Raw genomic sequence first — 27,846 nt, forward strand, 5'->3', positions numbered from 1 at the left:
GCTCAAGAGGTGGTCTCTGGGTGGACTTGAGGACTGGCCCAATTTTTTCTTCAACCTACACTAGTTCAGTTTCAATGTCCCCAAAAACAAATGACAAATAAGTAGAAAAGAATGGTTCAATTTTGAGGGCCCTAGGCACCCTACCCCTTTGGCATGCTTATTTTCCTTTTACCCATTTCAAATATTAATGGACCACGCACCATAAGAAACCAAACTCAGGTAAGATAAAGATAAAGCGGGGCAAAACCTCCTTTCTCTAGATAAAAGGCGGGCCTCCCAAATGCAAATCAATCAAAAGGGACACAGTGACACTGACCAGGATCTGTTGAGCACTGACCTTTTCACACTTAATTTTACCTGGGACTTTTAAAGCTTACCCTGCTCCTGCTATTCGGTTATTCCGCTCTCAACCCTCCAAAATAGCAAATAGCAAACTTCAGGGGGGAGGTCCGGATCGGCCTCCTCCGGTCGCTGAAGGATGGGCCAGCCCTTAGCCCGGGCTTTGCCCGAGCACGGCCTGCGCGCGTCCCGTGACATGGGAGCTCCTGAGGCGCTTTGAGCGTGCCGGGATTGATGGCCCCACCCCCTGGATTGACGGTGTTCTGGGGCACGGAGTCCCCTTGTAGGCAGCAAGCTGGAGGAGACAAAAATTCTATCCCCGAGAGGTGGGTACATTAAGGGCCATATTTATACTTTTTGATGCAAAACTGCGCCGCCGCAGTTTTGCGCCAAAAATGTTACCGCCGGCTAACGCCATTTCGTTGCGCCGTGCGGGCGTCACATTTATACTTTGACGCACGGCGGCGCAATCAACTGGTGGGAGTCATTTTTTTTTACGCACATCGTAGCGTCAAGTCGTAAAGGAAAACGATGTTAATGCGGCGTAAATGACTGTGGGTCGATTTACGACACCGCATCCCGGATATGCGCCGTTTTTTTTTACGCAATAGCGTCAAAAATACCCGCGAACACTGCCCTTTCACCAGAGAAGAGCCAAAATGGGTCCCAGATGCCACTACAGACCCCAGGAAGATGACAGCAGACCAGGAACCAGCCAGGATGATCCATACAAGAACCAGGACATATATAGAAAAAAAAGAAAGTGTCGCTTCAGTGCAGAGGAGCAGGAAATTCTGGTTAAAGAGGTGACGGAACACCAGCACCAACTGTTCATCACCTCTAAGTTGCCAATCAGTAGGAGAGAGGCCATATGGCAACAAATTGTTGACAAGATCAACAGTGTGGCTGAAGTACGCAGAACAGTCACCGAGTGTAAGAAACGCTGGCATGACTGCAAACGTAGGACAAAGGAAAAAATGGCCAGGAACAGGAAGGCAGCACTGCAGACTGGAGGTGGGAGTCCAGCACACCAGGAGGCCCTGGACCACATGGAGGAGATGGTTGCAGCCGTCATCCCCGAGGAGATCGTCACAGGGATTCAAGGACAGGACAGTGCAGACTACCAGGAGACAACGCACATGCAGGGTAAGTCGAATGGGGATTTTAAATACAATAATGTTGACTGTAAGCAGGGGGGGAAATACCTACTACACATTGCATGTAAGTCATCATATACATGGAGTGGCATGGGTAAAGGGGTATGGCATGGGGGCATGGCCTGCACATACAGAAGCTGGGGCACAACATAACACAACACCAACAACAGTCCCATGGGGGAATCCTGTCATGCCAACAATGGAGCAAAGGGAAAGCCTCGACAGGAGGGAAGGCCACTACGTCAAACTTACATCCTGGCACTCGTCAGCCAAAATATCTCCTACATTAACTAGGGCCCTATCACCAATCCTGTAGCCAAAACAACAACTGCAATGTAACTGCAACAACAGTTGACACTACCACCTCTGATCTCTGTGCAGCTATAGTAGCCAATGGCAGTAACCACCCCATGGAACATACATACCTAAATTAGGGGGTGAGGATGACATCTGCAACAATCTCCTGAAACAAGACAAAGGCCCCAGTACACTCATATGTCAATGCCCATAGTTGTCACATACATCAGCCAAAGTAAACAGCAATAGGAGCGACACAGCACTAAGGACACACCCATGCTGCATATGTCAGGGTCCTTCCCGTGCCTGACTAACAAGGCTACATCACAAATGTCATACTGCTCAGACAACAGCATTGAGGAGGGGACACATGAAACAGGTCACTGAAATACATTGCACAGTCAGAGGACCAAATAGGACATTGATACGATAATCAGGGCAATCCAATGTAACACACATTACCCAACATCAGCAGGACACATTAACAATGTCTACATCCATATCACATCATAACATTGCCATGCATAGGATATGCCACATGTCAATTACATTTAAGTCAATGTGAACAATCAGGGATTGGGGCAGGTCCTGAGAGGCAATTGTGCTGCCAGGACCATCAGAACACCCACAGCCAGTGACAGGTCTCACCATAAGAATGGATATACACGGAGGGTTGAGTAGGACAAAAAGCTGGCTATTCTCTATTTGGTACAAAGCAACACCTAGAGGCGATTAGGCAGACAAGTCTGATAACTGAATATCATACATGTGACACACAGGTGGGCCATAGGCCTATAACAATGCCCATATGAAGGACAGCAGATACCAATACCAAACAAGATCACAAAGTGAATTCATCAAAAGGCTGGCATGTTACGTCAAAATTGTCACAACACAGACACACTAATTGTACCCTGTTTCATTGCAGAGGAACATGGATCTCCTTCCGATATGCCTGTCCCTGATTTCCCTGAGGACATGGATGACGAGCCCATAAACATTCCCCAGGAGACCATTCAAAAGGTCCTTGAAACCCTCCAGACCCCACCTTCAGTCACAAGGAGGAGCACAGAACAAGCAGCCATCACAGAAGAACCACCCACCACCCCAATTGCAAGACCTGCCAGCTCCTACACAGCTGAGGACTCTGACGACACTGGCACCAGCTTTGAAAGAACTGTAGTTGGAGTACAGCGGGAGCTGGCCAAGGAGGTGCGGGTGGGGATGCAAACTATGGCAGCCAGCCTTGAGGGGGTGCGTTCGTGCATGATGTCATCTGCAGATCAGGCAGCAGCTATGCAAGCGCTAACATCCATAGTGCAAGGACTACAAGAAACTGTCAAGGAATTCACCACTGCAGTAAGGGAGTTGCCACAACACCTCGCACCCCAAACTTTCCACTGCATGCACAAATGCAATCATGACTCCCTCAGGGCTGACCTCGCTGCCTACCATCGTGATGTAGCTGCTATTCTCAAAAACCAGCAGGCCCTCCTTGCTGCAGTACTGCCCTTAAGAACTTCACAGGGAGCAGTCACCGGGATGTCTGACTCCACGTCTTCTAACACTGAGGTGTGTGTTGCCCCTTCACAACCAACAACAACAAGGACAAAGCAGGCAACACACACATCAGAAGAAGAAGACATGGAACAGATCACATTCACACAGAAGAGTACCCGGAAGCACTAGTCCCTACACCATGGCCGACTTTGACCAAGGTCCTACGTTTTGTCAATTGCCAGTCTCACTACAACTATACTCAATGACAGTTCTGCTAACCACTGTATAACTTGTCAGCATTGCCAGTGAATGTCTCTCTCCTACTAATTGGCAAATCCTGTCCCTCTGCACTGTCGGTAACATCACCCCAGCATGTCCGGAGCATCATCCACACCCCTTCTGTAGGATCACCATGTAAGATTGCACTAGAACGGACTCAGCAAACCTGGACAATGTACATATTGCACTACAGCACCTATCAATAAATAGCACTTGCACACCTAATATGTCTCTGTGTAAATTGACACATCAACTGTGCAGTAGAGAACTCAAAAGTGCCTGTGTGACAACCATGTAGCTTCTCAATACAACTGTCCTGACATCATGTAGTCTGATACATCTGTGCAGTGGCCAGGATTGCATCATAGCCTGCCCATCCTGAGGAGAATAACTGATGAAGGGAGAAACCACACACAATCATGCTGTGTTGGACAGAATAATGCTCCATCAATAGAAATCAAAGTCAACTAATGGTAGCTGATAAATGTGGTCACCATGCAATACTAAAACATTAAATTATGCAGTCTAATCTAAGCAAACACAACTAAACACAGCATCAATCAACCTTTCTGAGTAAACTTCCAAGAAGGGAAGTCATGCTGAATTTTTGCACACATGATCTATGTCAGTAATGAAGACAAGAAGACAAGAGTGTTAACAACACCTCATCTACAAAGATGTCCCTGAACATCACACTGCAGTCCGACCTAAAAAATTCACCACAATACCAAGTCTGGAAGCACACTTTGTGATGTTGAAAACATACTCATCAAAAACAAATCTTTTGAGATCCATGTAAACTCCAAATGGTAGTTCTATCAAATGGTGGATACTTACCAAGTTAGCACAGGGGTAGCCGCCATTTTAAACCTCTTATTTCTTTGGTTTGTAGCATAGGACACAAATGTCATAGAACAACAATCACTACACTGATGGCAAGGCCATGATCAAGTAGCAGTTAACACATAATGCAAAGGGTTATCTATATATTTATTCATAAGTATTCACACCAGAGGCAACTAAGGGAAAAGTCATACCTACACTAATCTAACCTGACTACTCCTAACCCACAACTGTCCCTAACTAACCTAAGCTAAACTTACTCTACACATATAACAAATCGATCTAAACATCAACCCCCCACCCACCATTATGAGACAGGACACATGCAGGACAACACATACTAACCTACACACATACTATACTATCCTAAACAATCATATATTTATTTGTATTTTTATTTCATATATATTTTTTATTTTTTTATTTATTTTTTCTAAACAGTCAGGAACTCCAACATTGACCCCCACCCACCCACACACTCAATAATGAAAAGTAGAAAGAATAAGGACCCCCCACCCTCCTCCCTAACACTAACTAAGCTAACAACCTATACTAACCTAACACTAATCCCCCAAACCCACTTATCATGATAAAAAGGAAAGAGGAGGGAGGGAGGGATAAATTAAAATAGACCATATCAGTCCTAGAGGTTGGCCCTCTGTAGGGTCCGCCTGATGGACCTGACCCGCTTCTTTATGTAGGCCACATCCTGGCTCAGCTTGTCCACCTTCCTAATGAACTTGTCCATTTTGCGGTCTGAAGCCTGGAATGCCGCAGGGTCAATTGGAGGTGCTGCTGCTGTCTGTGTGCTGGCAGAGGTACTCTGTGTGGGAGTTGATTGTAGCCCACTGGACTGTCCTGCAGCTCTTATATTGCTGGGTCCTGGTCGTGCTGCAGAGGCAGGGACAACTGTCCCCGCCGTTGCTGGGGCCTCTTGGGGAGAACTGGTGGTTGTGGTGGTGGTGGCTGTAGTGGGCAACGTTGGGCCACCCTGTGGTGAGGCCCACCATGCTCCGGAGGCCCGATCCGCCTGGTATTTTCGGGCCATCCGTCGGAACCCCGACTGCACCTGCAGGATGTGTCGGTACCTCATGGCCCGCCTCTCAAATTCATGCCTCTGTGCGGCACTCATGTTTGCAGCTGTGAAGAGAAAGGGCAACTATTTACCCTAGGAAATGCATTGTGTGGAATAGCACAATGGGTCAAGTGGAAATTACTTTTACTGTAGTTGTAACAGCTCATATCACCATATAGATCATTGAAACTCTCAGAGGAAGTACATGGGAAGCCTGCATACAAAGGGCATCTCACACATAGCATATACAATTATCTACATGATGGGTGACATCAGCCTAAACTTCTCATCATAAAAATTACTAATGCAGCCTACATTATGGCTGCACCTCCTCCGCCTATTGCCTAGACTCCATATGTCAGTGTATGTGATAACAATCACAAACCTCAATATCTGCAATTTGTAATTGGATTTGCTAGTATAGAACTCATGTGCCATAACCGAGTGTGTACACTAGGTTCAAAACAAAGTTTCAAATGGTCACAAGTATGTGTAACATACTGGTTGCTAAAGTCCTAGGTACCCTATTCCCAAACACATGGCTGACTTTGAGGGGGGGGGTGGGAAGAACATCCAACAATCCCATAATCAATGCACACCCAGGAGTGTATAGAAAGCTCAACATGTTTTTGCCTCCACACACACACCACCAGTGAAGGGCTAGCAACAAATCGGAGTCAGCTAAACCTTGTCCTATCCAAGGTCCACACATGTCAAAATGTACTGACTTAGGCCAACATCACATACTACCAGTGAGGCATATTTTTCTACAGACACAGAGGAGCAAGAACACCCATGATCATGAATAGCATGTACACCTAGGCCGTTGCACTGTAGTCCCACACACTTCTAGTACAACTTGTGGAAGTACATGCCCCCGGAAGATCCAACCTGCAGTGTACTCAGTACATCGTTTACTAGGGAAGCAGCAGATTTCAGACAAGCCATTTGCAGAAGCTATCTGGGAGAATGTCAGTCTGAAATGCAGACTCAGTCCGAGACAAGTCCCAGAGCAACTCTTACATTAACAAGTGTATTCCACATGACTCAACGCATTCCCCATAGCGGGCCCTACAGGAATGGCCTACAGACCCAAAATCTGACAAATGGATAAGCATAGCTCAACTCAAAATTAAGTGATAACTGAAATCCCAATAATGTAACAATACTAATGAATGGGCAGCGCATCAAACCTTGCAATCTGTTGAACACACAGTAGTCCATCATGCATCACCAGCAAACATACAAAATACCACACATGCAACACTAACTGTAGGTGTCGGGGTCCTCAAAAATGAGCCACCTCTCCCACTGTGTACGGTGCAGGTCCACCTGTAAAGCATGGAAGGAATAATTTACTCAGAATCCGTGCACTGACGAACAATTGCAAATACAAAGACAATGTGAGAATATGACATGAGTAATGAAACCCTTTCACACATGCTCATACTGCATGGAATTATTCATGCGCATCATTTACATCGGATGAGTCTCCTGCTACAGTTACACACCCTACTACACACATGCAGTGGCCCGGACAGTCATGTGGTGGCAAAGATGCACCTCCATTAGTATGCAGCAACAATATAGGTGTGCATTCATCTCATCATGTGCATCCAAGAGAGACATCCAAAAGCTGGTTACTTGAGGACTGCCTGACCTCTCAAACTCAAACAGCCTATGTGGTCATGACACATATGTGACTAATAGGTAATTTGTACAGAGGGCCAGGTACTTTGGCAATACCTCATGTTGTTACAGTTTCATACATTGATGTGTCCAAACAATAGTGTATGGCACCAAACATAGATGTTTGTACCCTAGTCCATACCTTTGGACTGCAATCCCTATTCTGATTTGGGCACAAGTGACAATAAATACCAGTCTAAAATGTTAGCTGAGGGCACCTGAGTCCTAAACAAATATGGTTCATGCTCAGATCAGGCATGTAACAATTAGATGTGAAGGAGCACATTTATCACGACAAGGCATGGCACTTCCAAGAACATTTTCCCTACACACCAACCAGACACACATGTGACATATGTGTGAACAACATTGCTAACTTCAATTGACGTGAAGGCAGCACTCATTTTCAGCATCATGTAGGGTTTACAAATGTCAGTCTAGCTATGGCGTCTACATATGTAGGTATGATGTTTCAACATCCATTTTTCTCTGGCTATATTGACCTGTAGAGTCCTAATTGCGTCATTAATGTGTCGCTTGTCTGACACAAAGGCGGCACTACATTACATTCTGCTACAGGCAACCGGTATGTGTAGAAAACATTAGCTACCTGACTGCTAGCATTTGTCAACCTTCACATTGTGCATCAATTACCCAGTAGGTTTCCCTAGCATTACACACAGTCAGCTACTTATCTGGCAGATTGGGTAACAATCAACACATGTCACCACACAGCTTTAAATTGTGCACATGTAATTGATCTGTACTCACCAACATGTCCACCAATCCTGATTCCCAGGTGGTCCAGCAGCTCTTGCTCCCTGGATATCAGATCAGCCCAGCGGTGCTTCAATTGATGGTCATTCCTTTGGCTACCATATAGACGCACCTTCACCCACCGGACTTTACGGGCCTCCGTGTGATACCCCTGTATCACCCTACCCCCAGCCTCCAGCATGAGTGGGAGGAAATGGCAAACAAGCCATATAAACCCCCCCAATTCCTCCTCACCCATCCTGGAAAGCCGTGGCCTACCAGACATGTCAGCACTGACAAAGGGGAAAAAGTTGTAGAAAAAGGAAAAGGGGGAAATGGGGAAAGGTAGAGTGGGGAAATACAAAGAAAATTTAAGAAGAAGAGCCCAACTATCCCCTATATTACAGTACCCACAACAGACTCCCACAGACAATAAATACAACACTGGACTTGACAAATTAATACAACACAGACTCAGACAGTATTCTACAACAAGACAATGATGACAAAAGCACAATTGAGATGGTACACTGGACACAAAAGCACTAATACACAGGACAACACTTTGCACACAGCCACACAGTCTAGAATCATCTGAGACTGCAAAGTGAAAGTGAAAGTACACCCACTGTACAGATTCTGTAAACAGGATATCCTATTACATCACATCCTGCATAAAATGGCCACCGTTTTTTTCCCCGCTATGCGTAATTTTTTCACGCATACAGCTTGTGCGTCATATTTGTTGACGCATAGGAGTGCAAATGATGCAGAATCAAAATAAAATTCATCATTGGTAGATTATATTTGTTTGAGGCATATTTTACAGTTCTAGAGTTGAAAATTAAGCTGCTGGAAAATATGATATCTAATTATGAAAAATATTTTTGACTCTGCATTATATGCACTCATGTACGTCAAAACTTATGACGCACAAGCTGTATGCGTGGAAATATGACGCATAATGGGAAAAAATGGAGGCCATGTTATGCAGGATATTATGATATCTATTTATGAAATTAATTTTTGACTCTGCATTATCTGCACTCCTGTGCGTCACAAATTATGACGCACAAGCTGTATGCGTGGAAATATGATGCAGTATGACAAATATGTCTTTCATTTGTCAAATTGAGAAATGAATTTTGTCATGACCAAACGGTGCTAAGTGATACACATTTGGGGTTAGCTATAGCAAATGTCCCTTATAGGATGTATAGAAGGTATTCACAGTGCAATGGTAATGATTGGCCAGAATGGATATTACTCATAATTGTACACATTTGTAGGTAATTGCTGATTGCTAATTTCAAAATATAAATGGGATACCAGGATGTATTCCTTAGCAAAAATTTGTCCACAATTATCAAGCTAATCAAAATTAAATAATGACCAATTAGGTAGTGCAATTGTCGCCTAAACTTTTTTGGGGGGTAACCATGTCCTATTTACGAGTTAATGTATCTAAAATGTGTTTTACTTTTGACATGTAGGGCACACATGCGCCTTATGCATGTGTGTGCTTCACATGTGCATAAAAAATGTATATTTGGGGGGCAGCAGAGGTGGACTTAGGCCCCCAGCACTCTAGGGTTTGCTCTTCCAGACTTGCAAATTTATCCAAGGGTTTCCCAAATTCAGTAATGCTAAACCTTCAGCAGCAGGCCCATGGAAGCAAATAGGGTATGATTCACTGTTTGCTATTCTGTAATCCCATTTGCCCATTTGACGTTTGCCCTATTGATTCTTTGGAGAATTCTTACATACCATTTTGCATTGATTTTTTGGCAAAATCTCAACGTTCCTTATGTCATGATAGCAAATAGGTTGTTGATGTATGTGGCCCTTTATGCATTACCTGGTTTAGAGGCATGTTTCATTCTTCATGCTAGGTTACAACTGGGACACTACTGCTTGCAACCATTTTGTTGATTGGATGGTACATGTACATGTGTGTGGTCCAATATTGATCCAGTATCAACTGTCAAGGTGTATGTTGTCACTGTAACGTCCAGGTCTCCTCATGAGTTAGTGGCAGCTAATCGTGTATCTAATGGGTATCGTTTGTAGCAAAATTTGAGAAAAGCCATTGAGGACATGGTCACCTACACATGGATGGTCCCACCCTGTCTCTGAAGACGTGTAATGAGACTTTCAACTGGGCAACCTTGGTGTGCTGAGTGAGAGAATGTCTCAGGTGTCTGGATCCGGCATGTGTCATTGCAACATTTGTACTCCAGTTGGCCTCTGTGGATGGTAATGTATCAGGAAACATCATAGCCTCTGTGCAGAAGTAAATGGCTGGTATTCAGCACACACGACTCATCTTTATTATTTGAACAATGTTACTCAGCGTGTGAACAGTCAGGGTCCTCATATGTGTTGAGTTTTCATGGACATTATCTGAGGTTGCTGGTTTGGATGGAGGCCACTTACACCATCAAACACTATGGTCCTGGTCCACTGTCACACTCTGTAGTTTAGGCATTAATGAAGGCCAGACAACGGAAGGGCCATGATTTAGCTATTCAAGGGCACTGTCACAAATCTGATACAAATAACAGTCAGATGATGCAATACTATGTATTTGAGTATACATTGATGAGGCTAATGACAAATTAGTGTCTGAGGTACAAGAGGTTTTGGACAGCACGTGTGGTCCATAGGTGGACCCCAGGTATCTTTAGGGTGACCCACGGACAGGTGCCAGTCAGGCTGACAGGATGCTGGGTCAATCAGGAGCAAGTTCTTTCAGTAATTACATGATCAGTGTTCTGACTAGGACTGGTCAGAGGGAGCAGTAGACAGTTGACATGTCACACTGGGTATGTCCTGTGTTGTTTTGAAGCTGACACATGAAACCTGATTAAGTGGTACACTGCAACATTAGTAGCAATGCTTAATGATGTAATTGCTCAAATTCCAACATCTATGCTGTAGGAGGCATCAGCAGGGACGGGGCATGTACATTTGGGTGGTGTGCATGGAGGGGATCACTGGTGTGGCCTCCATCAGTGTCTCACTAGTCCTGTCAGATGAGATTTGCTGAAAATGAGCCTACAGTACCTTTCACAAGAGATTCAATCTACAGGTGATTCCAGGCCTTAAAAACTCCAAGCCAGTGTATTATATGAGCTGAGTTCCATGCAGTGAGATGGTACTATGACAATGGTAGGCATAGGAAAGGGTGTGGCACACTGGATGACTCTTGTGAGTGTGTGTGTGTAGATGAGGGAATCTCAGTGTACACAAATCAGCATTCCAGGGACCTCTTCAGACAGGTGGGGTGTGACCAGCCGCATGTGTGTGTAATGTTTTTAGAAAAGGGCTGACATGTAGATGGGATGTAATGTGCTGGATGCTTGTCATAGGTGTAGCACTTGTGCTGTGTCTGTTCTGCTTATGTGTAACTCTAGTGACAGATAGTCATTACAAAGATAGTAAGTAGTTGGAAATACTGTTGCCAAGAGTCTAGTACTACATTCCTGTTCCTGAAGCATTAGCATGTGAACTGCCTGATGTATGAGGCCTGTTTTCCCCTAGTTGAGTGATGGTGTTTTAGTTGTGTGCCATCTGCTGCGATGATCCATGTTTACTACATGTATGTGTGTCATATGTGTGGTCCTCAGCTATTGCCCTTCAAAGGTGAACTGTACAGGATGTCTGTCATTTACATTGTGTGTGTATGTGACCATTGTATGGTGGCCATTATATTTGTAGTGTATTTTTTTGTGTCCTGATTGTTATATCATTATTGCTCAATGAGACAACATTCTTCTTCAGATATTTCAAGCTAAAGGTGGGCAGAAATGAATAGGCCAAACCATAATGTGGTGTTTGTTATCAGTGTTTATTTACAATAGTTCATTAAGTGGTGATGGTGATAATTATGAAAATAAATTATTTTCAATCTGTTGGCGCCTACGCACTCCAGCAGCCATGTTTGGTTGTTCCCCCTCCTGTTGCAGGCCAGCATCCTCCTCTTCTTCGTCTTCAGGCATGTATGGGTCGGGTTCGAGGAGGGGAATGTTCCTTTTTACACAAATGTTTTGTAATATTGCACATGTGAGTATGATCCTACAGACCGTCTCGGGGGAATATAGTAGGCTACCACCAGTGATGTCGAGGCAGCGGAACCTTGACTTGAGGATCCCGAAGGTCCGCTCGACAATGCTGCGTGTCCTCTTATGGGCGTCATTGTATGCCCGCTCTGCAGCAGTACTCGGGTTCCCAAATGGTGTCATTAGCCATGGCTGGATGCCATACCCCTGATCAGCTGAAAGTAAAAAAAAACAGAATGGGATCATGTTGATGTAGCTTGCATTAATGGAAAGACCGTCCATGGCAGTACTGTAGTTGTCTTGTGTTGTCTGTGACTCTTTTGTGTACTGATGTGACATCCTATACTTGTAGGCTATACCATCTGCATTGTGTTTTTACCTTGGCTGAGCACGTGTTTGTCTGCTAACCGTTTGTCATCAGTATGTTTGGTGATTTTCAGTGCAGTGTGCCTTCCCTAACATTGTGACTTGTGATACAGGTGTCCGTGTGTCTTCACTGGGGGTGAGATGATAGTTCCATTCACAGTTAATATTGAAAGTGTTGTTAACACGTTCATATCAAAGTACCCTGGACATCCCATACCTTTAGACTTATGCAATGTATTAATGTAAAGGTCATTGTGAGACTTACAATTTGCAAGGTGACATTTAGGCAACCACACTCATTGACGTCTTCACATTACGCTGTACAGTAATTTCCGATGTGTGACAGGTTCAATGGTAAGTTAAGAAACATGGCTAGTGATGTCAGGACCTCAGTGTGTTCCTGTTGACATGTTGCTGTTGTGGTGTATGTGTTGTGTGTCCTAGAGGGTTGCTGTGCAGTGTATATATAAGTAGGTTTTTGTACTTACCAACAAGTAGTCCATTGCCATACCGTCCATCCTGGAAGTGTTGGTTGATGGTACAGTGACGAAAGATGAATGAGTCATGTACACTCCCAGGATATTTAGCCACGATGTTGGTGATCAATCCATGGTGATAGACTATGGCCTGCACGTTGATGGAATGTGTGTGCTTCCTGTTGCGGTAGAGGTGTTCAGTTGCAGCAGGTGGCACAAGGCGGACGTGAGTGCAGTCGATTGCACCAAAGACGTGTGGGAAGCCACTGAGTGTGTAGAACCCCTGTTTTGTTTCCTGCTGCTTCTGCAGTGTGTTAGGGAAGCAGATGTGGCGGGGTGTCAGTTGAATGATGGCATCCAGTACTTTTGGCAGAAATGCAGAGAATGATGTTTGTGATATTCCGCCAACCAGGGCACCAGTTGTTTCAAATGAGCCACTTGCCAGCATATGAAGTACGGCAAGCAGCTTTGTTTCTGTTGGTATGGTGCAGGGTGTGACCAAAGTGGGGGCCAACTGCTGTTCAATGTTTTGCAGCAGCTGCTGGATGGCCTGCCAGTTCAACCGGTACCTCTGGATGATGTCATGTTCCCTGAGGCCCTGAAGGGTTGTTCTTGGGCGGAATATCCTCTCCTGCCTTCTGCGCTGCCTTTGGGGTCCCTGCTGGTGTTGTTGTAGCTGCTGTTGTTGCTGCTGGGCTCTGCGTCTGCGTGCACGCTGGATAAGATTCACCTCCATGTCTCCCTGTTGCTGCTCTGCTGCTCTGCTGTTTGTTCTGTGTGTTCTGATTAAATACAGGTGTGTTTGCCCCATTTTAACGCCTGCCCTGACCCAGGCGTTAAATTTTGACGCACATCGGGCTGTGGGCAAACGGGCCCAACGGAGTATAAATATGCCCCTAAGAGACCACCCCACCAGTCTCCTGTGTCGCACTCTTCCATTCCCTATTCCTTCCCAATCTGTCCTCTACACAAACCCTGCACCTCGTGCTGCCAATGTAACAACCTGAGGAGGATAATTTCACCTAAACCTCAACAACCGTCACTGCTTCACTGAAGGTAAAGTTGCCTCATTTCTCTCCTACTTCATGCTCCTAGTTTGCCCTACAAACAGCTCCTTTTACGAGGACTTAATGCATGGAGCAACAAATTGAGGGGTGGGGGAGTTCACTCCACACAGCAAGGCCTTTATGATTTCCCTAACCATGAAAAAACAACTAGACTTACCACCATGCTGACTCCCACCAACTTACCGCCGCCATGGCGGATATCCGTTCACCATTTTATGACACATATACACCAATCCGTCACTATTAAGCCACATACACAAATCCGCTAGACCAAAGCTCAGTGATAAACTGGCGGTCTCAAAACCCACACCGTTATGCCAACAGAACAATGCCCACCACATTATGACCCACAAACCACCACGGCAGACATTCAACGGCAGTAAACCATTGGCTGTACATACCGCCGCGCTCAAAATGGACACACAGAAACAAACAAAAAAACACATTGGACAATTCAAACAACACACACCTGACACCCATACACACACCACACACACCCACTCACACCACTATAAAAACACCCACCCTCATTACCCACAACCCTTTACCATTACAAATAATTGCCAATATAGTGACAGCAAGACCACAGACACAAACAGAGCCACACACTACTCACACCTATACACTACTCATGCACCCCACATCAGACACCCCAACACATTACCCAACACACCCTCACCTACACACCTCACACAACAACCACAGCACCACAAAGACACCCCCGCTTCACAGAGGAGGAGCTAAGGATCATGCAGGAGGAAATCATCAGGGTAGACCCACAGCTATTTGGAGCACAGGTGCAGCAGATATCGATAGCTAGGAAGATGGAGCTATGGCGGAGAATCGTGGACAGGGTCAACGCTGTGGGACAGCACCCAAGAACTAGGGATAACATCAGGAAGAGGTGGAACGACCTATGGGGAAAGGTACGTTCCATTGCAGCAAGACACCAGCTCGCTATGCAGAGGACTGGTGGTGGAACCCCACCTCCTCCCCCACAACTAACAGCATGGGAGGAGCAATTTTTGGCAATCCTGCATCCTGAGGGCCTGGCCGGAGTAGGAGGAGGATTGGACTCTGGTAAGTCAACTCTCTACTATTATCACCCCCCTACCTGCATGCCATCACATTGTTACGACTCGGTCGTCCCATTTCCAGGGGGCGCTGTAAGGGGACTGTCAGAAGCCTGGGAATCACCTTGAACACCTATCTAGAGTCCCTTGCTGACTCCTGTTTGTTTCTCTTTTCTCCATGGTACACTTGTGTAGGACTACATTTGCTTCTTGGGACTGCAAATCCCATAATGCACAGCTTGGTAGTCAGGAAAACCCGGATTCTGTTTCCCATTGTTTCCAATGGGAGAAGTCCAGTTGCTCCTTTTCACTGGATCCTCTCCTCCAGGACTTGCAAGTGTCCGAAACCACACACACCTGAAACCTCTCCTGTGCAGCCCAGCTTGGAACTGCTTATAAGCAGCCATTTCCTCAAGCTCCCCGTCGTGCATCGGACTTCAATTCCTTTGTGTTACAGACCCCTTGTCGGATGGTGTTCCAGTTTTGTTCCTGTTCTGTTCCAGCCTGATCCTGTTTCCTGTTTCTCTGCCCTGCTCCTGATTGTTCCAGCCAGAGTCTGCTCCCTACTTCTTAGCCTTGTACCTGTTTGTTACTTCCAAAGCCTGCTCCCTGTTTCTCTGCCCTGCTCCTGCCTTGTTTCAGCCTGAACCTTCTCTCTGTTTCCCAGTCCTGTTTACTGCTCATTTCCTACTCCCTGTATTCCAGTCCTGTCCTTGCCTGTTCCAGCCAGAGCCTGTTCTCAGTTTCCCAGTCCTGTCTCTGTCTGTCCCAGCCAGAAGTTTGCGCCCTGTTTTCAAGTCCTAGTCCCGCCTTTGCTTCAGCCTGAGCCTGTTCCTAGTTCTTGCCTCTGCCTCTTTGTTTGTTCCCTTCTGTTTCTGTTTCTTCTTGGTTCTTTGTGTCTGGTAAGTGTTCTATCAGTCTTCACCAGTGTATACGTGTCCTCCTGTGTACTGGGGTTGGCTCCTGGTTTCCAGGAGGCAATTCCAGCCCCCATCCTTGTCCAGTGTTATACGTTGTATTTCGTGCCTAACAGTGACAGTGTGCTATTGCTGTTTTCTCAGGAATCGCCACTGTGTTTCCAGCTGGACCCACAAGAGCGTGTCCTGTGTATGTAAGTACTATCCTTGTTTGTGCTCTAGGGTCCAGAGACAGAATCACTTCTGCTGCCTCCTTTCTATGGGGCTGGCAGGGTGACTATCTGTAAGAGCAAACTGCACAGAGGCATTGAGATTCCCTGTCACTGTGGGAGGTTCTGCGCCTTACTCTGTGTACAACCCCAGCGTGTTTGTCCACTGGTAATCCGTTTCCTGTTTGTTCACACAAGGGTTGCTCTGCTTTTACTTTCCTGTTTCCTGTGCCTATCCATAGCTGTCCTTTCCGTGTATGCCTTTAGCTGCTCTTCTGCCCCAGTACACTACCTCTGTAGGATATTCGGTGACCTCAAGGGGTGTCCCAACCAAGGTCCTGATCAGCCCTGCCCGAAACCGTGACAGAATGCACGACCCAAACATTTCAAGCTCCCCTGGCAGTAAAGGCACACACAAACCTAAAGGGCTTTCCTATCATGTCAAGACACCCCTTTCTAAGCCTAAACATTCTCTGAAATCCTCTAAAAAAGACCTTAGTTTAAAGGATAGACTTGTTAAAGAAAACCATAACTTGCAAGTTCAGTACTATACTGAGTGGCTTGCTAATCTTTCAATGATAGACTATTATGTTATTTGTGGCTATGACCCCCAGTCCCTGTCTGTAGAAGAATTACAAGGACGTAATGAGTTTTTGCAATATCTATTAGCTGAAGCCAGTAAGAATGTTCGTAACCGTGGAAGTGCTTTTGCTACCTCTGCACAAGACACTCACACTCAAGAAAAACTGGTTAATTCCTTGCCTCATGCTAGCGCATCCCAAATTCACTTCCAGCACTCTGCCAAAACAAAGAACCCTGACACTGTTCAAGAAGCCACACTAGGGATTCCCTTGTTTTCTGTTGAGTGCTTCAGCCCATCTAGGCCAGTTTCTCAGAATTCAAAGTGCAGTGCTGACTCTTATAAAGACCTTTCAGTCCCTCAGAGCTTTCAAGTCAGCAGGCTAGACCCTGTATCAAATGGATCAGTAAAGACTGTGGGATTCCTTAGTTCCACTCATAAGGCTTGTGCTCTTCCCAAACTAGATGATAATACACCAGTCTCAAGCCCTAAAAGCTCTGCTAAACCCTTTTCTATTCTGAGTGGGTTTGATAACAATATGGACATACACACACTAAAAGAGCAGTTTTGGCAGATTAAAAGGCAGATATCAGACTTCTATGATGAATATGTTGTAACATACACAAGAAATCTTGCACATGGGCTCTTTTCATCAATGCATATTTCACTGTTGGCAGAACCAGCCATTCTGTTTATCTGTAAGGTAGAAGAAGTAACAGAGCAGCTGATGGAAACTACTGCAAGGCAATTTGAAAACCTGAAAAAAGAAAATAATCACCAGCTTTCGCTTAAAGCACAGTATGCTACCTCATGTGCCTCTCCAAAGACTGCTATAAAGCAGATTTTCCCTGCTATGAATGAATGTCAAGAGACTGCTCCAGTTATAAATATATCAGCCTCTTCTTCAGACTCTCTCTCAGCTTGTAGTTTTCCAGAGAATATCCCTGTGCAGTTGACTGAATCTCTGACATCTCTGAGAGATTTGACACCTCTTGATTCAAAGGATAGATCAGAGTCTTCAGAAGGAAGTGTATCAGCCCCTCTATCAGAACAAATAAAGCCAAAGGAAGAAGAGAGTTCTGATGCAGACTCCTATAGCTGCACCTTAAGAAACCAAGATATGACTTTACTGGAGATTTATGGCAAGTTGTGCAACAGTGTTGAAGAATCTGAATCTAGTGATGACAGTGGTTCCTGCCTTGCCGTGAAGAAACCTGCAGATAGTGCTGTTCAAATGGCGCACACACCACAATTTTCAGATTGTGGGGATACGCCTGCTCTTTCAAACAATATCATAGAATTTTCAGATAATGAAGAGACAGTTCCTGTTTCAAGTGAATTCATGGATTTTTCTGACTGTGAAGAAATACCCGCAGTTACTAAGATTGTAATGGACTTCTCAGAAAGTTTAAAAATCTCTTCGGTGTCAAAGCAAACCGTGGAGATTTCAGAAAAGGAAGAAAGCCAGCAATCTGAAACTAAACAGCCTGTCATAAGAAATGGGCGCCTTCTCCTAGAACTTGACACAGTTGCAGCCTCAACCACTGATCCTGACCTGCTGATCCCTGCCAATGTGTATCCTGTTTTCAGCTCCACAATTAGTGAAGAACAGATCTCTGAGCTACCGGTATCTGATCTTGATGTAAAATCAGCCACACCAACGTCACCTGCTGTGTCCCTGAAATTAAAGACTCCTGAAACCCAGCAATCTAAAACCGAAGCTCAAGTACTGAAAGATATAATATGTCCCACTAAAACTAAAGACTTGAATTTGAATCTTGTATTCGAAGATCTGATGATAAGTACTGTTCTTAGTGTTTTATTGCAAGAAACCATCATCAATTCAAAGGCTAAAGCTGAAGCTTTAGATAACAATGTAGAGGCGATTTCTGAAGAGACTCCAGTTCTATTTCAATTCAAAGAACAACCTTTCAGTGTTAACAGAGCTGAAGATCAACTACCTGTAGTAGAAACGCTTTGCAAAGAAACCATTTCTGATACCATGAATACACCACAGAGCACTTGCAATGATGAAATCTCAGTATTGTCTGAAGATCACCCTAAAGAATTAGCTTGTGGAACTTCTACATTTTCAGATGTTAATCCAGTTTCTAAAGACTTAAAAACTCTTGTTGATCCTGAATTTGATACTCCGAAGTCATCCAAGATGAAAGACAATTCTGACTTTTTCATGTTTACCTTGAGAACACCAGTTACCCATGTCTCCCAAGTCTCTATGCTTTGCAAGCCTCAGACGACAACCATTGCAAATACTGCTGCAGAAACAGACATATCCTGCTTGTCGGAAGGAGTTATAGACCTTACAGTTACTAATACGCCAATTATCTCCTCTAAAGAAGACAGTACTGAACAGGAAACTAATATCCTAAAGAATAATGCCCATAATGCCATTCCAGATCTCCTTGCTCCTGAATCCACTTCACCAGAAACCAACTCCATGCACTCCTCCCGTATCGATCGAACAATAAAGAGGAAAGACATCAGAGCCCATATTGGTATTAGTACATGCTTTGCTCATTGGATGATTCACCTATGGCAGGACTGTAAACATATCAACCAAGGTTGGTGTTGGATTTTCTTGCTGTGGCTTTTCCTCTTCAACTTTTTTCAGCCAAAGGATCGCCTTCTCTTCTTGAGCAGACTGGTGGGAGGGGGTATACTGTTACGACTCGGTCGTCCCATTTCCAGGGTGCGCTGTAAGGGGACTGTCAGAAGCCTGGGAATCACCTTGAACACCTATCTAGAGTCCCTTGCTGACTCCTGTTTGTTTCTCTTTTCTCCATGGTACACTTGTGTAGGACTACATTTGCTTCTTGGGACTGCAAATCCCATAATGCACAGCTTGGTAGTCAGGAAAACCCGGATTCTGTTTCCCATTGTTTTCAATGGGAGAAGTCCAGTTGCTCCTTTTCACTGGATCCTCTCCTCCAGGACTTGCAAGTGTCCGAAACCACACACACCTGAAACCTCTCCTGTGCAGCCCAGCTTGGAACTGCTTATAAGCAGCCATTTCCTCAAGCTCCCCGTCGTGCATCGGACTTCAATTCCTTTGTGTTACAGACCCCTTGTCGGATGGTGTTCCAGTTTTGTTCCTGTTCTGTTCCAGCCTGATCCTGTTTCCTGTTTCTCTGCCCTGCTCCTGATTGTTCCAGCCAGAGTCTGCTCCCTACTTCTTAGCCTTGTACCTGTTTGTTACTTCCAAAGCCTGCTCCCTGTTTCTCTGCCCTGCTCCTGCCTTGTTTCAGCCTGAACCTTCTCTCTGTTTCCCAGTCCTGTTTACTGCTCATTTCCTACTCCCTGTATTCCAGTCCTGTCCTTGCCTGTTCCAGCCAGAGCCTGTTCTCAGTTTCCCAGTCCTGTCTCTGTCTGTCCCAGCCAGAAGTTTGCGCCCTGTTTTCAAGTCCTAGTCCCGCCTTTGCTTCAGCCTGAGCCTGTTCCTAGTTCTTGCCTCTGCCTCTTTGTTTGTTCCCTTCTGTTTCTGTTTCTTCTTGGTTCTTTGTGTCTGGTAAGTGTTCTATCAGTCTTCACCAGTGTATACGTGTCCTCCTGTGTACTGGGGTTGGCTCCTGGTTTCCAGGAGGCAATTCCAGCCCCCATCCTTGTCCAGTGTTATACGTTGTATTTCGTGCCTAACAGTGACAGTGTGCTATTGCTGTTTTCTCATGAATCGCCACTGTGTTTCCAGCTGGACCCACAAGAGTGTGTCCTGTGTATGTAAGTACTATCCTTGTTTGTGCTCTAGGGTCCAGAGACAGAATCACTTCTGCTGCCTCCTTTCTATGGGGCTGGCAGGGTGACTATCTGTAAGAGCAAACTGCACAGAGGCATTGAGATTCCCTGTCACTGTGGGAGGTTCTGCGCCTTACTCTGTGTACAACCCCAGCGTGTTTGTCCACTGGTAATCCGTTTCCTGTTTGTTCACACAAGGGTTGCTCTGCTTTTACTTTCCTGTTTCCTGTGCCTATCCATAGCTGTCCTTTCCGTGTATGCCTTTAGCTGCTCTTCTGCCCCAGTACACTACCTCTGTAGGATATTCGTGACCTCAAGGGGTGTCCCAACCAAGGTCCTGATCAGCCCTGCCCGAAACCGTGACACACATACCCCCACACTCACTCCCATCACTCCACCACTTCCCCACCATCACATCTCACTAATCCCTATGCCAAGCCCTGCATGCTTTCCCAATGCATGGACACCACTCACAGCTCTGCATGGACACTCATCAGTAAAGCATGCACACTATAGAGAACTAATCATTCCACCATACACCAACATACACAAGTGAAAGCTGCCAGGGCAAACACAACCAAAGAGGGCAAGCCACGGATGCACAATATGCCAGACACAGAAACCATAACACATCATTTACATCCCCACAGGTACCCCAGCCAATGTCAATGGAGAGGAGGTGCCAGCAATATCCAGTCCCCCAACAAAAGAGGCCCACTGTGATGACAGCAACTCTGGTCTTCAGGATCAGAAGCTGGCAGACCAAGATTGAAAATCCAAGCATAGACCGCCATTCGGGGAAATTTCCGATGCAACCTTCGAGACGCGGCTGAAGAAACGATGCGCCGCTTGCTTTGCAGCTGAAATCGACACTGCGCCTGCAGCGCGGCTGGCAGGTCGACGCATGCGGCTGGAGAAACGACGCGCAACACCACTAACTGAGGCTGGTAACATCGCAACCCACACAGAGCGATTTTGCTGATAGCGTGTGGCAGGATTTTCGACACAAACCTTGCTGGGTGTGGACAATTTACGCAATGCCTGCCTGGACCCCAGTGCTTGCCCAGATCAATGCATCGCTCTGCTGCGGAAAGGAAAAACAATGCACGGCCCGACCCGACCGGAGAAGGAGAAACGGCGCACGGTCTCGCTTGCGGGTGAGAAATTGATGCATCGCAAACCTTTTTCAACGCACACTCGCCCATGCTTGTTATTTTGACGCTACCCAGGTACTTTTTAACACTAAGAGTGTTTTTACTGTTTACAAAAGGATTTAAGACTCTTTTGCTTTTAAAATTAATAACTTGGCTTGGTATGTTGGATTTTTGTCGTTTTGGTCTTGTGTTGTTTAGATAAATATTTCCTATTTTTGCTAAACCTGTGTTGTGTCATTTTGTAGTTTTTTCACTGAGTTACTGTGTGTGTTGGTACAAATACTTTTCACCTAGACGCTGAAGTTAAGCCTGCCTGCTCATGCCAAGCTACCAAGGGGGTGATTCTCCTTTACCCTGACTAGAGTGAGGGTCCTTGCTTGGACAGGGGGTAACCTGACTGCCTACCAAAGACCCCATTTCTAACAGGGGGTTTGTAATGGGGATGGCAAACTGCTGCTAGCAGCAGGGCTGTGGGTTGAGTTTCAAGGGCGTCAAGTCCTTTGAAGCTCACTGGCAGGACAGTGCACATTCCTGGAGGAGGAGGTGCAACACCTCTGCCCAGGAAGGGCTTTGTTTTCTGAACCCAGAGGGCAAAGGCTCTCACCCCAGGGTTCCAGAATCTTGTCTAGTGGTGGCAGGCTGGTTGTGACCAGACAGGAATGATGCCAGGGTTAGTTAGCTTTGCAGGGCTCACATCTAGGGTGGTCCCTGGGTATATTTTTCAATGAAATCAATAATAATACCAGTTTGGATTTATTGTTCTGAGTTGTTTGATACCAAACAACCCAGGGTTCAGAGTGGCCACCATGTAGCTGTGAAACCCGTACTGACCAGTGTCCAGCACATGCATTTAAAATAGCTACTCTGTTCACTTAGTATGTCCTAGGTTTGAAAAGGACATAGTAGAGGCATATTGCTCATGCACCCATGCCGACACATACATTATAGCGCACCCTGCTTTAGGGCTGGAAGGCCTGCTAGAGGGGTGGCTTACCTATATTGCATGCAGTGTGTAGTGGACCGATCACACAGGCTGTGCACCATGTTGAGTTTGCATTTTAGGATTGCACCAGGACACGCAGGGGGTTATTCTAACTTTGGAGGAGGTGTTAATCCGTCCCAAAAGTGACGGAAAACTGACGGATTTACCACCAGCCGTATTACGAGTCCATTATATCCTATGGAACCCGTAATACGGCTGGTGGTATATCCGTCACTTTACCGTCACTTTTGGGACGGATTAACACTCCTCCAAAGTTAGAATAACCCCCTCAGTCTGCAATAGCAGTGCTAAGTGCATTTGGATGCATGGACCCGGAGGGTGGCACAATCTGTGCTGCTGCCCTCAGTGGTCTGTCCTTACTACCCCATGCCCTGGGTACCTAAGTACCATTTACTAGGGATTTATAGTGGCAGCTAAAGGTGCTGCCAGTTGTGCCAATGCATCACAACAGTTTTGGGAAAGAGATCTGGCCCAATGAACCTGGTTAGCATGGGCCCTTGGCACTAACAACTTTGAAACCTCATCAAATACCAGACAAAAGTGGGGGCTATTAATGTGAAAAGAGTCACTTTCTCATACTGGCACAATGGGGCCATTGCAGCAGTTTGTAAAGCCCTTCGCCACATCATACCTGCGGAAGGTATAATGTATGCAGGGTGGGCGTTCCCACTTTAAAAGCCACACAGAACTGGTACAGTGAAATTTACTACATTTCATTGCGTTATTCTGTGGATTCACTGTATCCAAAATGCGATGCCTGCTCAGAGCAGGGGTTAAACTGATGCAGGACTTTTTAACATGGGAGCCTTCTACGCTGTGCTGGAGTAGCTTCACTCTTTTTGACGCTAGTCCAGCACTGCATCGGTTTAGCGGCACAAAAGCATCAGAATTTCTGATGCATTTGTGGAAAAGTGCTTCAGTGCATCGTTAAGGGCTGGTGCAAAACAACTAGTGCATCGAATCTGATGCACCAGTATCTTGTAAATGAGGCCTTTAATTTAATATCTAAAAACAATACCTAAACCTATCTAACCTACACTATCAATAAACCTATAGTGTACTACCTAATCTAACACTCAACCTATCTTAACCACATGAAAAAGTAAACATCAACACCGCACCCCCTTAATACACATAGCTCAGTACAATACAAACTTAAATTACATCCTAAAAATATACTACCTACACATGTAAACCCAAACTAATATATATTTTTGCTTTGTTTCAAGTTATTTTTATATTTTTTTAGTTTTTTCTTAAAACACAAACCATTCACCCCCACATACTAAAAAGCCTACCATTGTAGAAAATTACTCAAAACTTTTACATAAAAACATCTTGCTTAACTAAATCTAATCTGCACAATTCCTAAACGTACGTTAAACACCAACTAACTATGAACACTCACAATATTAAATTAAAAGGTATAAAACATAGGGAAGGTAATGTCCAGAGCAAGAGTCCTTGGCTCAGATCTGTGTTGCAATGCTTTGGAGTGCCTCCTGGCACTTCATCAATATTTTACTATGTCTTTTTTTCATTTTGCCATCCTTTCATTCCTCCTTGAGATCCAATCGTTTGACATGTGTCAAGTATATTTTGTTGGATGCAGCACCTCATTTTTTCTAGCCCAGTAGCATTCGGCTTCTGACCACCTGAGGGCCCAGGGGTAGGCAGAGACATGCTTTACAGCTGAGTGGCCTCATAAGCTGATGTAGCCTGGGTTGTCTTTTTGGCCTGTGACCTGGTTAATGCTGGCCATATGCCTGCTGCCTTCTCTTTGTCACAGGTACGCCGCATTTTCCAGAAGGCATGTGCGATTGTATGGATGCAGTCATATTGTGCCTCCTTAAGGCTACAGTATTAGCCATATCCCTTGACATGTGAGCTAGGGAGAAAATTGTACATCATATTAGGGCATTTTTTTGTATGTACATCCTGTAAACAAAATCTAACTGACATTGTTATGAAATTATAAGGGCCAGTCCATACATACGCCTAGTATTGGTATAAAGAAATGTTCAATATACCCTCATTACAATGACATTTTTAATTACAATATATCAATCTAACAAGATTAAGGTCAGTGTAGGTATACAAAATTCTTTTTAGTCACAATATACAACCACACATTTCACTCGTATCAGTGATCCTCACTCATACTGATGTTTTAATGGAAAAATAATACCTGTGGGCCAGATATGTAAACTTTTTGTGCTGCCATTGCGTCATGAAAGGTGGATCAAGGTCAAGCCAAAACCTATGTGAGAATATTTTAAGGTAAGCAATGAGTGCTTGTGTGGCTTGGCATGTCTTGAGTAATACGGAGTTATGCAAGGCAGCAAAAGTTGACGTATTTCATAGGTGGAGGGTGGGTGTCTCACTGCATCAACCTATTTTTTATGCTTTCCCAGATTTAGCATCAGTTATAAACTTGAAAACATGGCAAAATACATCAAGTCCCCAGGTCATCCCAAACCAGGAGAAAAAATATAATTTAGCATTGTTTTTACCTCATTCTCCCTTTCTGCGGAACACAAAGAAAGGGGAAAAAACCTTTCAGGTGTGTTTTTGTGCAGGCAGGTGTCCCTACACTATTCTGCCAATGATGCATGCACCCTTGCACCATGATGCAAAGGTGCATGCATTGGAACTAGTTAGGCAAAATTACACCACCAATAGAAAAGGACAGGAATGTGCTGCATAATTTAATTACGATGCATTCCTGCCCCTTACCTTTCCTATAGTGCTGCATGAAAGATTGAGATACATGCCACATAGGCTAGGAACTACCCCTGAGGCTGGCATTGATTTGCTAATATATGGGAAATCTAATGGGTATGTCCTACAGGCCATACTTAGGCCAGTGATTTTGTTGCCATGCTGTGAGGTGTACTGGAACTGCATAGGTTCTTCATAAATGATATTGGCAGTCTGTGCTCTATCAGATACATTATTAATTGAGATATGCAGGCTACCACCCATGGTATATCTGCTATGCCACAGCACAAGTTTCCTGCCATGAAGACGTATACCCTCACAGTTTGCATAAGACTGGCTGAGTGCTATTGTTTTATAGCCAACTTTGGATCAACACATTATGGCCCTCATTCCAACCCTGGCGGTCGGTGTTAAAGCGGCGGCCAACCCGCCAACAGGCTGGCGGTCCAAAAAATGGAATTCCGACCCTGGCGGGATCCGCCAACACAGCCCGCCACTTTAACACTCCGACCGCCACGGCGGGACAAGCAAACAGCGCGGCGGTCACGGCCAACAGACAGGCGGGAGACAATGTACCGCCCACACTATCACGACCCACCAATCCGCCACCTTTTCCGGGGCGGTTGCCCCGCCAATAAAAGCACGGCGGAAACAGACTTTTCTAACGGAAAACGCTCACCTCTACACACTCCACGAGGAATCTGGACAGCATGGAACCGGAACTACACATCCTCCCAGCCATTGTCTTCCTGCTCCTCTACCAGGAGGACGAACGCCAGCGCAGACGACAACGGTGAGTACTGCACCTACGACACAGGGGAGGGGGGAGGCAAAAAATTACGGGGACACACATACGCCACACACCCACCCCCACCCTCACCCACTACAACACACACATCAATGCAGAGCAACAAGTCAGAGTGACACCCCCCGGAAGAATGCAAAGACAAAATAAAATGATCATTATAAATGAAATATATTATAGTATAATTGAAGTTAAGTGAAATATGAAATATATAAATAAAATATATTACATCATGAACAATATATACATAGGTCAAAAGTCCGGCCATATTGGCTATCATCCATTGTTCGTGGGCCAATGGGCCTAAACACATGGGCAAAGCCCACACACGAGACCCGATTCCATTGGAGAGAACACTGCAGGGGCATCAGATAGTAAAACTACAGGCACCTCAGGGGGAAGGGAAGGGGGGGCACCTCAGCCTGTTGAGTCCACAATGCCAGATCCACGAGGGGCCTCCATGCCCACTGTACCATCCTGGGGAGTGCAAAGCCACAGTCTCTCAAGTCTCTACAGTGGGTGGATTGCCCACTGATCCATCCTGGGGAGTGCAAAGCCACAGTACATCAAGTGGATTACAGACTCCACTGGTTCTGGAGGAGGCATGGTGCCCAGAGTGCTTCGTGAAGCCCTGGCCAACACAGATCCGGCCCTGCCAATGGAGATGAAGGGCCCAGCGGAGCGGTGCTTAAGATGAAGGGCCCAGCGGAGCGGTGCTTGACAGGAAGGGCCCAGCGGAGCGGTGCTTGAGATGAAGGGCCCAGCGGAGCGGTGCTTGAGATGAAGGGCCCAGCGGAGCGGTGCTTGACAGGAAGGGCCCAGCGGAGCGGTGCTTGAGATGAAGGGCCCAGCGGAGCGGTGCTTGACAGGAAGGGCCCAGCGGAGCGGTGCGTGACAGGAAGGGCCCAGCGGAGCGGTGCTTGTCACGGCGGGGCCCTGTTCAGCGGTGCTTGTCTTGAAGGGCCCAGTTCGGCGGTGCTTGTCACGGCGGGGCCCTGTTCAGCGGTGCTTGTCACGGCGGGGCCCTGTTCAGCGGTGCTTGTCACGGCGGGGCCCTGTTCAGCCTTGCTTGTCACGACGGGGCCCAGTTCGGCGGTGCTTGTCACGGCGGGGCCCTGTTCAGCGGTGCTTGTCACGGCGGGGCCCTGTTCAGCGGTGCTTGTCTTGAAGGGCCCAGTTCGGCGGTGCTTGTCACGGCGGGGCCCTGTTCAGCAGTGCTTGTCACGGCGGGGCCCTGTTCAGCGGTGCTTGTCACAGCGGGGCCCTGTTCAGCGGTGCTTGTCACGGCGGGGCCCTGTTCAGCGGTGCTTGACATGTGTTTCCAGGGAACCAGATCGGGCCAATATTTTCCGCTCAGTCGCCATCCGACCTTTCGCTTGCGGGGCCCTCCTGTGCTGGAGTCCTGGGCCCGTGGGTGTCCTCCTTCACACCCGAAATGGGGCTGGTGGGGCCCTCCTGGGCAGCTCGTCTGCTGCCGGACTTGTCCGCCCTGCTGCCCTGGCCCTCCTTCGCCGATTCTCTGGGGCCCTTGCCTCCCTTTGTGGATGTTCCAGGTGACGGTGCCAGGGTAGTGACTTTGGGGGCTGCCGTCTCTGGCCTCTCGCGCCGGCCCTTCCCTTTTTTAGTTTTTTTCCCAGGGGGTGGGCTGGCTGTCCCCTTGCTGCTGGCCGATGTTGCTGCCCTAGAAGCTGGTGGACTCCAATAGCCCTGGACTATGGTCCTTGTAGGT

The sequence above is a fragment of the Pleurodeles waltl genome, chromosome 3_1 (assembly GCF_031143425.1).
Source record: "Pleurodeles waltl isolate 20211129_DDA chromosome 3_1, aPleWal1.hap1.20221129, whole genome shotgun sequence".
Lineage (NCBI taxonomy): Eukaryota > Metazoa > Chordata > Amphibia > Caudata > Salamandridae > Pleurodeles > Pleurodeles waltl.